The sequence below is a fragment of the Lepisma saccharinum genome, chromosome 20 (assembly GCF_977018435.1).
Source record: "Lepisma saccharinum chromosome 20, izLepSacc3.1, whole genome shotgun sequence".
Taxonomy (NCBI): Eukaryota; Metazoa; Arthropoda; class Insecta; order Zygentoma; family Lepismatidae; genus Lepisma; species Lepisma saccharinum.
Window position 1 is genome coordinate 59,865,936 of NC_139248.1, and position 13,500 is coordinate 59,879,435.

Sequence of the window (13,500 nt, forward strand, 5' to 3'; positions counted from 1 at the left end):
TTCTAGAGAAACAAATCTACACAATATATTCCAAAAACTAACTAAGCCGAATTACTTTCATAACAGAATTAGAACCTTGGTCGATCGCACTGCCATCTACTTGTCATCGTCTCGGGGAACCAGTTTCTTGGGTCGCTTGGATGACGTGGAGGTCCGTATATCCTGCAAGGTTATAGCGTGTTCTTCATAGCCTCAGGGACGGCGCCAGGGGTGGGCACGGGTGGGCAAGCGCCCACCCAAAAATTCCTGAGCCCACCCGATTGCCCACCCAATCAAATTCAATAAGTACATATACTTGGAGATATATGAATAATTCGATAAATAAGTGTATTCTGGTGTTCATAACATATATATTTTACTTGTGAATATTATCTATGCTAGAAATGTTCACATATTATCAACCCATAAAAAGCCAATTTCATTAGAAAGTGAAATTAAATACTAGAGCTATTGAAACAAAAACTGTGATCAAATGAATACTTCCATGATTAAAAGCAGTTAGTAGGCTTAGGAGGCTCATAATTATGCAGGGTATGATCAAGATTAGATCAGAATTTAAGTCGAACTTGAGGACTGCAGCTCCGGGCCTCCACATACGTATATAAATCCCGGCCTGGGTATGGTTAAAATAATCTCTAAATAAACAAATAAAATCATCATCTTAGCGTTACTTCCACCGGCAACACAATACATTATTTTGACTTTTTAATTATTATTATTAGAATAATTTAATCAAAAAGACTGAGTTGGGCAGGCCATGTGACACGAACGGCAGAGGAAAAAAATAGTTTACAGGATTCTTGTTGGGAAACCTGATGGTAAGAGACCAGTAGGAAGGCCAAGACGAGGTTGGAGGGATAACGTTGAGATGGACGTAAAAGAAATCGGCAAGGATCGAAAAGATTGGATTGATCTTGCCCCGAATAGGGACAGATGGAAGGCTTCTGTTGCTGAAGCCATAAACCTAGAGAGTATAATATAGTTTTAATTAGCTCTGCATTAAAATTCCAGAAGTGTCCCTTTTTTTATTTCATTACAATTTTTATATACTTCTTATCTTCAAATATCAATATGGTATGCGAAATATCAACTTTATATTCATTTTACTAATAAGAAGGAATCACAATAATCACTACAATACTGCAGTGAATAAATTTTAATAAACCAGTTATGTATGGAAAAAGCTACAGAATTATTCAATTGCTAATGAGTGGCTTATCCTATTTAGAAATCCTCGTTCCATACATACATTTTGCCACATGAATCAGCCGAAAATGGCAACAGAATCTGTAGATGCAGCTGAAGTAACGTGGAACCAGTGTGCATTGTGCTTCCACCAGAGGAGGGGGGAGTCGAACACAGGACGTCTTCATTATAATGCGACAGCGTTATGCCTTTGGGGAAAAATATACAGAAAGAACTCGCACCAAACGTGGTTTTTTATCACCACAGAAGGTGCGTCCATTTTAGGAGGGTGATTGCCTGAGGCAAATATTTGAGACTTTGGGAAAACAACATAATTGTTCACGGAATTAGCTGCCTTGACTTGATCCACTAATGAAACGCTGTGCAATTGAAACTACCATCTCAACTTTCTAAGAGGTATGAACTAATGCAACTCTATTTTTGGAACAGTAAGTTGTGGTTGATTTGTTATATTTAACCTTTAAACAGCCGAGCCGGTTTTCGAAAGTAACCCCTCTCTCGCCGCGGCCTTTGCGCGCGATTTTTAAATTTTTACACTTATTTCAGAAAAACGTTATATCTCGGATACTATTTGAGCAATCTACTTCGGATAACTTTTGTTTGAAAGCAAAAACATCAGAGCACGCGACCGTGTACAATTCAGAAAGCCCAAGTGAGTAAAACGGGGTTGGGAGGGGCCAAGTCCCAAAATTTCAATGAAAAAAAAAATCTGGCGTTCGCACCCTCTTCTCCAGTTATTTTGGAAAAAGGGCGCAAACATTTGCATTGTTTTCAAAGAGTAGACCTTTTGCAACAAAGCGAAACTTGTTTCAAGTTCTAGTTCTCATACAAGCTGAAATATGAAGCAATATGTACAATTTGCATTTTGGCTAAAAATAGCTAATTTGCATATTAGAGAAAGGGGGAGGGGGTGGGTTTTCTTCCACATGACATTTCAATGTCTTGTCTCAAGATCTGTCAGCGTTTACAACCTCACATACAAGTATGAAGGTCCTAAAAGCACGTGAATGTTTTAATCCGCACCATGGGTCATATATGACCCATTGGCTGTTTAAAGGTTAAGTCATTTTTCTGCTAATTTTGATAATGACGACGATAAGGTTCAATGGTGATTAGATTAAAGTAACGAAGGGGTGAAAACAAACACAAGCTGACACTCAAAATACAAACCCTCATAAATTATTACTTTTACAGTGGTTCCAAGCACCAGGGACTCGTTGCCTGAAAAATCAAGTTTGCAGGGTGTGCTGAACAGGATAGAGGTTGACATTCAAGTGTGTTCGAAATGGTCACGCCATGCAACCCAAGTCATTATGAAAAATAAATGAATTATTACTGGCACGGTGATCAACTTCGATGAATTCCTTGTGTCCTAAATCATTTTGTTACCTCAAAAAATATGTTCATGTAACCAACCATACGTGTATTGCTTCTCCCGCATTAGTAACATGAGAGTTCAGAAAATGAATAACAACTTAGCTAATAATCTCTTCAATTCTGAACAGATTTTTCGATCTTACTTGTTTGTGAGTGATATTCTGTCAAAATAGCCTTTCATTAGCCTAGGAATACTTCATGGACAATGAACAAAGAATTTGATTTCCGTGTGTGTTTTAAATCATTCCTAATAAGACGTTCATTTTAATCCAAACATTAAGTGGCGGTGATTAGGAGAATCGGGAAGTGGGGGATGCGGTTCCCTCGCCAAATTTTGCCACTTTTTGCCCCTGCACTATGGCCTTTTTATGCTAAGCCTTTTCTACCAAGAAAAAGTATATTGTTCTTGCCCCTCAAATCTTGGCACCCAACCGCCGCTACTACAAACATTCAGATAGATTTCTCAGTTGTACAAACCTTGTAAGCTAAGAAAAGTGACCCCTAAGGAGTAAGAAAACTCTTTCAGTTAAAAACTCATACGATGAAAATACTATGCTCAGGAACATGCATTTAAATTACGAGAAACTGCACGATTGTCTACCATCGCACTTTCTATCATTGTCGCCGAATTCATAAAATCAAGTATGTGCCTTGTATTTGCAACACAAGCTTAAATCTAATTCACATTTATTTCACTGTATTAACATGCATACATTAGAATGTATGTCTGGGGTATGGCTGCGCATGTATAAACACTTCCTTGTGTCCATCAGAGACAAAACGAAAGGAAATGGAACAAGATGCGAGAATAGATTAGAAAAGAATAAAGAGGAAAACAAGGAAAGGGAAAAGAAGTAAGAGGAAAATCGGGAGTGTAAGAGAGAGGGGGATACATACGTACACATACATGGTCTTACATTTATACTGCCCACCCTAATCTATCAATAAGCAGCTTCTGCCCACCCGATCGAAAATTTCTGGCGCCGTCCCTGCATAGCCTCCATATTAGGCACGTGTATTGTAAGGGTGGAGGCTGAACCGCGACTCATCGGAGAACACTGCTCAACCCCATTCGTTTTGGCCACAATTGCGATCTTCCTCAGCCAAGTTCTACGGGCTGAATGCTGTACGGTGATGAAACACACACGATGAGTCTATATGTATACAGGCCATCTTTAAGAAGGCGATTGCAGACAGTTTGAGATGACACCTGCGCCCTTTTGCTGTGAGAAAGGCATGTTGTAGTTTCGTTGCATTCTGTCATAGGTTCCAATCATTTCTTAACAAGAGGTACCCCTTGTATCTTGCTGTTCTTCGTCGCACATTTCCCGTTGTTTGGAACCGAATATACAGGCGAGAAATGGCACTTTGAGACACTCCAAGGGCTGCAGATACCTCTGGCTTCCATCCTTTCTATGGTTTTCCACGCCATTGATGGAGGCAAATAGAACTTTAGAGGCATTGAACCATTTACCCACGTTCCTCAATGAACTCTCACACTGTCCTTGGACTGCTACTGTCATCCTCACAGCTTCGCACTTCAGTTATTCATTCAGATATATCGGCATTAATGATGGGCAGATAGCCAATTGAATCCTGTAATGGTGTTAAATCCCATCCAACTTGTCAATTACATTATTATAATATTCACATATTTTAATTAGTGCAATTATTATAATCTTAATTATTATCATCACTATTATCAATATAAATCAGAATTACTTTAATTGTTATTTCTAATAGTAAAAGTCGAAATATTAATAATTATTCCTTTACATCAATGTATCTGGGGAATGGAGTGATAACACACAGAAGGCAAAGAGTTATGACATGCTATCACATATTTTCCATCTCTAGGCATCCCAACATTACCAAAAAAATCATAATAGAACCCGTACCGACAACTTGCTGCCTCAAGGCCTAATGTTATTAGAATTTTTTTAATGAAAAATTCCACCATGTATGTAATTTCCTATAATCTTATTTCAGAATATCAATCTTCTGATAAATTCTCACACAATAATATTTAATATCCGACTTCAATGTTCATCCTTGTTCAAAGAAATACTACTTATATTCAGGTCGGGATGGTGCTTCCCAAAGCATTTAGTATGAAAACGATTCCCCCGGGGCTCAAGTCGGTATCCTGTCTTCATCGCTGCCTTCGATGTCCCTCGGCGGTATATAATCTTCAGTGATGGCGTCCTATACGTCGTTGTCTTCCTTGTAGTCCAATCCTCTTGCTCGTCGAATCTCGCTGCGTTGAAGACTGAGCCATGGGGAATCCTCAGAGCAAGAATTAAGCGCATTCATATAGACGCAAGTGATCTCTATCCACCAGTTAACGCTCGTTTACATTGAAATTACAGCAGAAAGACTGCACAAGGTGCGCAACAGTATTTTCTCTCGCCAATATCACAACTAAAGTCCAAGTATTAAATATCTAGACTGAAAATTTTGTTTTCAATGCAAATCTGAGACAACGTCGAATATCAGTAATAATGCGCCTTCAGACAACAATGGTTCCAACGTTCTCGGATAGATGGCTCTGGATTAGTTTTGTACACCCCGACTGGGGAATCTGTGGAGCTCGGTCGCACATAAAGGTTGAGAAGAGGAGAAAGCGAGTTGGTGGTGCAAACCAGTGCGCTCTGCTGCAAACGGTTTGTAGCTGCAGCCGCGTTTCCCCTCCATCCTCCATGCACTAGTTTCCCGTCTGAAGCGTTCGTTGGTAAGCCCTCTCGAGTAACTACTGGCGGAGAGGGCTCGCTTTCATTCGCTTGCTCCATGGATTCCCGAGACAGATTGCGTCATTAGGTTGGTTCTTATTTGTACATGATGGAAATATTTTACTTTTTTCAGAACACCCTACTAATTTGATTTGAATTGGTATGAAAATAATTCCTGCAAAATGTTGGTATAGAGCACTCTCACGACGGGAACACCAGACGCAATACTAAGAGAGCCCTGAAACTTCTTCAACAAGCAGAAATTTTCTCTTCATGCATTTAAAAATTTACAAATACTTGAAAACTTAAGCGTCGTTTAAAATGTCTGCAATAGTTTGTGAAATGTGCATCACAAACACCAATTGCTGCTTTGCATTAATCTTAAAAAAGTCTTTTCGAGTCTTGAAATTGTCGTCTGTAGTGAGAGGTTATTTACATGATTGATTGATTTGTTTTATTTTACTTCGCTTTTTGTGCCTTTTTTGGCTAACTTGAGAAGATGGGAATGAGTGACTCCTGGCGTCGTAGCGCTATGTGCTAACCACACTGCCACGGAGGCCGGAAACTACCTGAGAAATTGCTTTTGCGATTACTTTATTTTTAACAAGTTACTAAAATCTTCCATTAACCTTACTTCTATTTCTGGTTCATCGTTGGAAGCTAATAACTTTTTAACTATTGTTGATCCAGCTCTGTGACACTCAGTTTCCCTGGTTGTAGGGTCATTCTAAAAATTGTTCCAATATTGAATATTGAATGTGTAAATAAGAATTTGCACTGGGAAGAAATGAACGTCTCCCATTCTATCCTGCAGTGGTTATGAACATCTTCGGCTTCACACTGAGTTTCTGTTGGGATATAAGGGGTGGTCTTCGGAGAAGGCAAGTCAACCTCTCTTCCCCTGCACCTTAAATATTGCAGGGCAACGAGGCTCTGGTGACTGGGCTGATGACTGTACATACCTCTGTGGAGCTTGTATCGTGTCGTCCATATATGTCCCTTCATACGCTTCATCTTATCAATATTCTTCCTTCCCATCAGATAAAATCAATAAATCAAAATTATATTGATTTTCCCGTCTTTTTAAAATGTTTGCATGAAATGCATCTGGATTTGCACCAATACATTACTTTTTTGCCAGTGATAACGAAAACTTAAAATGCCTGCTGTCGGAATAAAAATCTGGGTAGATTCTACAAGTTTCTGAAAATGGTCACTTGTGACGTCATGTTGGCACTGATGAGTGTTCGATCTGCAGGATATTCTCAGGTGGTGGATGAGAGTCTGAGAATGTTAGACTGAAGTAAATTGAAGAATTTGTGAAGAGAACATTCGAGAAATCCAACCTTTACAAATTGCTGTAAAGTAAAGTTCTGCATGTTGTAAAACTAATCCATCCATAATTGAACACCTCCGTTGCGGCCATCTTGAAGAAGCACTATTGGTCACATCTGGTGAAGATAAGTGAACTCATCCCTAGCCATGTTCTAAAGCTCCTGGAATCGGAAAATGCGTTTATCAGAAATCAATATTATGAGTTGGAATTGTTTAGGAGCAAAATATGCCAAAATTGCCGGATTCAAATTGAAGAACTTCAGCTGGATGTGAACCTTATTTATCATACTTTCTTTTCAGTCTCCCATGATTCACATCAGAGGATAATTAACCACAGCAGAAAGTTTTAAGATTCACAACAAACCTGCAACGTTCAAAAATTAACGGCTTTCTTCTGTAACTCTGCATGGTCAAGTTATTAAAAATGCACACAAAATGTTATTCACGAAGTGAAGTAAGATTGTCTTTATTTGTTTAAAAAAATATGTCTGCATAATTGCGAGAAAGTAAACATCTTACATAGGCTACATATATAAATACATAAATACAAACACATGCTACTCACTCTCGGTATATGGTTATTTACTTGCGTTCTAAATAATTTTCATGTATTGAATTTAACAACTTCATCACAATGGGACAATCTTGTTTTACTGAAAATTCAAGAAACAGCGATTTTTCCTTTTCAAACTCAATTTGTTAGTTAACATAGAAAGGAACGGATTCCCAGAGTTTCATTGTTCATTCATCAGTTTTCAATATCTCGATATATGTATGTATAATGCGAATAATATTCAGGAAATTATAGTATCCTAGTAATTAAAATTCTGCGAATAGAGGATATTGAGTTGATTTTCTTATTATGGGTATCCAGATGACCTGGATTGGGTATACAAATAGCCAGAATATCAACAAGTACCAAGGTATCCAGGTATCTGTATAATGACCACGACCAGTATCTGGATATCCAGTTAGCAGGTATCCTGGAATCCAGATATCCAGGTAATTGATATCTTAGTATATAGATGACTAACATTCAGATGACATATAGCCAGATGTCAACAGGATGGGTATCTAGGTATCGAGTTGACTGACATCTAGGGGACCAGGATTTGAATAACCTATATTGAGTGACAGATGTTCGAACGTCAAGTATCTGAGGGAGGGAGGGAGTTTGAGATGTCAAGAGTTTTATACTATACTTCTTTTATACGTACTTCCTTGTGAGGGTCCCTTTGAGCAATTTCATCATATCATCACTCATGCTTATTGCGGCGATTAGCCAAGAGTGGCACGGAAGCGACACCACATAACAAAAATCAATTCCAAAACATATATTTCACCCCTACGTAATACATCTGGGTAACTGCATTCTTGGAAGCCAACGAGGCTCTGGCACCTGGATTCACAGCCAGCATAATCCTTTAAGGGGCTCGTGTTGTGCGCTGTCCACTTGTGTTTGTGATTGTCCTTTCATCTTATCAGCATTCATTTTCATCTTCGCGATGATCCAAACGTGGTAGATAGGAGAAGTAAAATTAAAACAATGAATCAATCAAAAAAACACATCTTCGAGCCCTCACAAATCAGAAACCTACACCATTGTCTCCTAATCTCACCATACATCTCTCAAAGTACATCATCTCTTTTTAAACCTTCCTTTGTTTGGAACTCTTCTTCACATTACTTCTTTCCTCTTTTAGATTTAATTACTAAACCTTTTTAATTCTTCTCACTTATTCCGCCGTGAAATTGCATCTTGTACTTTCTTCCTTAATTGACGTCGCTCGTCTTATTCCGCCTGCATACTATTTAGTTGATCTGACATCGGAACTTGTAATGTTAATTGAAGCTATTTTTGGGCTTCCTTCTTAAAGAAAACAAGAACCGTAGAACAGTCAGTGAAGAAAGAAGATCCAGCCTGTTCGTCGTCTTCTGTTTATGAACAAACCTTCCTTGGAGGGTTTAATTAAAAACAAAGAAGCTAATTCAATGAGAAGGCTCCTCAGTAATGTGCGCACGAAGGCGGTTTCTGAGAATATTGGGATTTTCTTTCGCTGTTATTAGTGATAATTTTCCTTCGTCCATAATTATTTTCCTCAGACACTTGAGAGGGATTAAGTTAGGTTTATACACAGATACAGTGCATTGCAGTTTGATGCTTGGAATGAACGGCGCTGTAACGTTTTTCGTCTGGGGCTACCAAGTACAACCTCCACACACACATACGCACACGCACGCACATACGCGTGTGTAATATTATAAGGGTCATCCCATACTATTTCAGCCAGCAATTGTAGGTGCGCCATATTTAAAACTGTTAAAAAAAATTAACAACTTACTTTTTGTACCGTATTTGACGGTGTACAAGACGCACCCCATTTTGTGTACACATTTTTGAGGAAAAAAGCTTTATCACTGAATATTATCATTAATATACAGCTTAGTAATCAATTTTATGTATAGCTTACGGTTTTTTTAATCTACCTAAGTAAAACGACACGTATTCTCCGATGTACTTCCCATGCTTTTGGACTGTATTTGGTAAGCTTGGTTTTAAAGACACACGAAACGCGAAATGTTTTGTGTCGTAACGGGAATCTCTGGAGCCAAGAAATGAAAGCAAGTCCTCTGCCCAAGTAGTGACTCGAGAGGGCTCAACCAATCAACGCGTGAGAGGGGAAGTGAGTTCATTATAGGGATGGGCGGATAACGCAGCCACTGCTACCCGCCGTTTGCAGCAGCGCGCACTTCTTTGCTCCGTCCACTCCACTTCTCCCCTTTTCGTATCTTATGCGCGGCCTTGCTCCATACATTACTGAGACAGGATGCAGTAATTCTGCATTCCAGCAACATCCAAATAAAAATTCTACCAACACGTCTCCTTCCACTGCACATGGAAATTGTAACGAAAACTCAGTGACGTCACCAGTCAAGAGGTGGAAGTTGGAAGTCGTTTCCCATCGTAAACAGACCACAATATCAGTTCAAATTCTCGTGAACGCAAAAACTAATAAGCTCACCTCATGTGATCTCAGAATCGAATTGCAGGTGGCTGAAATTGCAAATTTCGATAACGGATCCGTGTGTGCTTGATGACAGAGTTGTGTAAAGGAGAGATGCAAGTATCTAATCGTTGATTCTACGGTGGATTGTGCGCCCAGTCCCTAATAACACACGCGCACGTACGGATCTACAAGAGAGAGATCGTTCTGAACTAATCAATTATGTTGTGTTCAGACAATATGGAAGACAATACATCTTCATGTAAGACACCTCACTTCCCGTAGTTATCCCCGGTAACTGCTTGCTGCAGGCCAACGAGGCTCTGGCCCCTGTATCCACGGCTAGGATAATGACTTGTGGTTGTGTTGCACTGTGTTTGTCCGTGTGTGAGCCTTTGCAGCCTCAGCTTTTAGCAGGTAAGGTCATTTTAGTCCTCGGATACAGCAGAACTTTAGTTCTTTATATGTAATGAAGAAATGATTGGTTGGTTGATTTGGTGTTTCAAGTCCACTTTATGCACAGTAAGGCTAATTGAGACTGGAGTTACAGTTTAAAGTGGAATCCGATCCACTATTAGCCTCCACCGGATATCAAACCCGGGACCCCTTGATTACAAGGCGACGACGCTACCACTGCGCCATCGAGGAGGCACTTATGAAGGAATGGATATTACGTAATGTGTTAGGAAGATTTTAACAAAGTTATTTATTTTTATATCAGGGGCCTGTTTCCAGTTTTATTTTTGTTAAGAGGCTTATCCTCGTAGAGTATGATGGGCAAAATTATCCTGTAGGCTGAAATGACCAGAATTTAATAAAAAGTGAGAACTGATGTCACATGGAAAGTTACATGTAATGAAAGGTTAATTTCTTGCCCGCCACCCCTCCCATTAGAAATATCCCTACTCCACCGATAAGCAGTAAACGTGCAGTGAATTACGAGCCTTGTTTCTTTATTGTGTAATACTAAAAAAGGCAAACTGCGGAACGGTGTCCACTCCTACCCTCCTGATTTCGTAACTCCACATGACTTCAACCTATCCACGCAACCTAATACGAGGGTAAGTAAAAAATTATCTACACTTTTGCCACAACTTTTCTCAGGTTGGCGCACTGCCTTCGGCGCTTTTGTGCTATAAGGTTCTACTTTTATGGTCACGTGGAAAAGGTTTGATCTTAATTGCTCCATTTCTCTTTCTTTTGTTACAGATTACGCCTTCTGTAATTGGAGGTTCAATCCTCCGTAGAAGTGCAAAGCAGAATAAATAAATAAAAAATTAAACATGGCCGCTTCAGTGGCAATGTGCACCAGGGAAGATCAGCGGTCAGTGATCCGATTTCCCTGGTCTGAAGATGTGTCAGGGGTTGAAATTCATCACAGCCTCTCAGTACAATACAGGGGCAGCGCTTTACCACGTAGAATTGTGTGTATGTTGATGGCACATTGAATCCCAGGGTATTTAAATTGGCAATAACTCAGAAACCCAGGCATGTTATGTGATTTTCAACAAAGTGAAACAATTTATTTTTTGGTCTTACTATACAGGTTATACACCAAAATAAAGGCAATTTCTTCGCCTACACGATAAAAAAGAAACAATTAGAATCTGTGTATTCTTGCATGTGCCAGAGATGTTCAACATAGTCCTTGTATATAATGAAAAAGTCCGTACTTCTAATTCAGTGGCGGCGATTGGTTTCCGAAACTAGGGGAAGCAAGAACAATTTACTTTTCTTTGGTACATAAGGTATAGAATAGAACGGGGACAAAAGGTGGGGGGCAACTGACCCCCCCTCGGCCCCCTAATCGCCGCCACTAATCCTTAGTATGAAACACAGGTGGTGTGCAAATAAATAACTCATAATATGACGTTTTTAAGCACTCTAGGCGTAATAGAACAATAATACACGTCACTTTGCTTCGGTAGAACACAACCTGGGATAAAGAAATAAGATACTTACAATTTTTTGATTTCAGCTTCAACCATCTTTCTTTCAGTAGTGCTTTTGATAATTTTTTTACCTCATTCTTTATTGATATTCTTTCTTTCCAGAATTGAATACAAATTGACATAATTTCTACAAACTTTTATAGTAACAAATTTGAATAGTTATTTTTACAATATTGTCTGATGATAACTTATTATTGAATAATTTGAAATATAATAGGTTTTTTTTAAAAAAAATTGCTGCTATGTTGGGATATGGATTGCAATGGTGAACAATAGATGGCTCTGGACTTATGAGTATTTTCTAACATTTATCTTTATTGTTTCTGAATGTTTTACTGTGGTGGAAATGAGTTAATTTCTTGATCTCTTTTTACAGAATTTATAATTTTATTTGAAATTGAGAAGATAAACCACATGTAGGAAGATAACAAAGTTTAATTTCTAATTGCCATAAAGAAAAATGTATGTAATTTCTTTTTATAGAAGTAATAAGAAAGCTAAATTTTTCTTGCCAAATGGCTTTTATATCAATATTATGATGATATTGATATATGGCGCTCAACAAGGGTTTGAACTACACGAACCTGAATGTCCCAAACCATCCACTGCACAACTCAACCAAGACATTTTACATGAAATTTTAAAATGTACATAAGTATGAAATTTTTCTTGTACAAATGATATAATTACAATTTGTTTTTTGAATATCCTGAACTTTTCTGTTTTGTTTTGAAACATTTACCTAAATAAATTTATTTCACAATGATTTTTTAGTTTTACTATGTTTATATGGAAACATACAAAGGCAAAATGATATTTGATGTGAAATTATGAAATGAACCCATATATTTTTTTTTATATGCTAGCTTAATAGCATAATGCTATAAAAACAAGAATAGCAAATATGGTATAATACCTGAGTGAATGACTAATTTGCAATGACAATATGCAACAATCATGTTACAAAATAGTAGTAAGTTCTACAAGAAATTTTAACGAAATTCAGCAGGAAGCACTTTGCTACTTCCAATCTTAATGCAATACAAGAAATAGTATAAACTCTTCATTTGTGAGCAAGATGCACATATATGCATAAATATATTTATTTTTGCTGACTTCACATTGTCAACATGAATAAAATGAGTTTAAGGAATAAATATATGTACGCAGTATATTTGCAACTGAGCGTGTGTACACCACATGTCATTCAAATGCCAATTATACCTGAACATGGACAAGAAAATAAACATATTGAAGGAGCATATAAATTTTACCTTGAGCAGTAACTAAATAAACACCGGGCATATTCTTTTACATGTAAGTATTGTGTGGAATGCCATATCGGTGCAATACCACCTTATTAATCTTGCAAATTTTAAAATTTTGTTTATTTGCGCTTGCATATATTATGCTAACTGAGTATTAACTATTAGTGAAAGCACAGAGTTTGTTAACTAGTTATTCTGACAATTCACATACCATCAGTATTTATGCTCATTGCATACCAAGATTGAATATTCAAAAATTAAGGTTGCATATCTTAACTATTCACAAAGAACAAAACATTTAAGGAAATATAGATCCGACGAGCTAGATTTAACTTACATTATACTGGAAAATAAATATTATGTGATTTTATAATATTACCTTGAGAAATCTAAGGGTATCACATATACATTTTCATCACATTTAATATACCACTCTACAGAGCTTACGCGTCTACGTATATATCAAGTTACAAAATATTACCAAATTAAGAAAAATTAGAAAAATTAAACGAAGTCAGTGTACTTAAGCTAAAATGGGATTGCATTGATTAAAGTGATTATTTCAATGAACCAGACAAATTACCATCTAAATAAGAAATACCATTTCTTTTTATTATTATTATTTTAT